Source organism: Pundamilia nyererei, unplaced genomic scaffold (assembly GCF_000239375.1).
Source record: "Pundamilia nyererei isolate P.nyererei 1_Seehausen unplaced genomic scaffold, PunNye1.0 scaffold00387, whole genome shotgun sequence".
Lineage (NCBI taxonomy): Eukaryota > Metazoa > Chordata > Actinopteri > Cichliformes > Cichlidae > Pundamilia > Pundamilia nyererei.
In genome coordinates this window covers 361,379-362,814 of record NW_005187788.1, presented here as the reverse complement: position 1 = coordinate 362,814, position 1,436 = coordinate 361,379, and positions in this window count along the sequence as shown.

Here is a 1,436-nt window from a genome sequence, read left to right as displayed (position 1 = left end):
GTGTTAGCGCTCGTAAAAACACAGTGCCATTGTTTCGGTTCTGAAATCCTCCTGATTCGCTGCACCGTGTTAGTGAGATATACGTAGAAACGCTTCGTCTGGTTACGTGTTGACAAACACGTGAACCTTCATGCGATGCTCACAGAAGTCATTGGCAGGATTGTTGGTCCTCTCTAACAGTGAAACTGTGAAACATCTGTCTATGTCTGCGGTTACTGCAACAGTTTCACATCTGAATCTCAACAATACTTCCAACAAGCTATTATTGAGGTCAGGTCCAGAGAGGAGGGCATCTTTAAGAGAGACGCCATGACACTTTGCACTTGAGTCAAAACCAACTCTGATCTGACCCGGCTTCTGAGGATGGTGCACCCCAAAGGTAGGTAAAAACCAACACTGGTTGTCCACTTCAGGTGGAGGAGCCTGTTCAGCATGGTCACAATCAAATATATTCTGCATGAAGGCAAAGAAATTCCTCTTCATTTCAGGCCTTTTTTCAAGGGTGCGATAAAGAGAGGATTAGCATTTGACCACCTGGTCGTGACTGTTGGGCAGCCGCTGGCGAGGTCCCTTAAATGCAAGTGGTGCCACCCACCTGCCGCTGTCATCAATGAACATCTGTCTCTTTATGACCTCTAGGAAAAGTTTGTCTTCAACAGAAAGGCCGATTTTGTTATCGTCCTCAGATGTATCAAAGAGAGTGCTTCCAAGAGTGCATGCATTAACTCTCAGTATTTCAGTGGTAGGAAAGACTTCCTGCTCAGGCTTACACCCATAATTTTCTTTGATATGAACCATGGCCTTGGACATGGGCGATTGTTCTCAAGCAACTTAGTGTGATAGGCATCCACAGTTGCAGGCTTGTGAGCATCACCTAAACAGACAACACTAATGATAACCCATCACAGGTCTGTGCGTATGGGGCATTGTGAGGACCATTTCTACGCTGCCTCACCTTATGGAGACTAAGTAGGTCACATGCCAGTAAAAGGACGATCTCATCTTTGTTATCGAGTGGTGGGATAAGGTGGGCCTTTGAGATGAGCATGTTCTGCTGCCACCTCAGGGGTAGCTATCTCAGCTCTGTTACTCAGGATGTTATTACATTCAATTATTCTCAGCAGCGCGACTGATGTGGCTCCATCTAGTGACTCCACTACAAAGCCTGTGGCTCTTCCACCCATCATTTCTGTTGTTCCAGCACATGTACAGAGTGTGAATGGAGACTCTGATCCCTTTATGTCATAAACATCAAAAACCTCTGTCCTGGCAGGGGACCGATTACTCTGATCATCAAGCACAACGTAAGCCTTTGTCACTTGCTCTTGCTGTCTTTTCAGGAAAACTTTCACCAAGCAGATCTTAGGACAGGAAGCTTCTCTCTTAGCCTCTCTGTACACTTCAGTACAAGTGGATGTTACAGCAGGCTGAGTTGT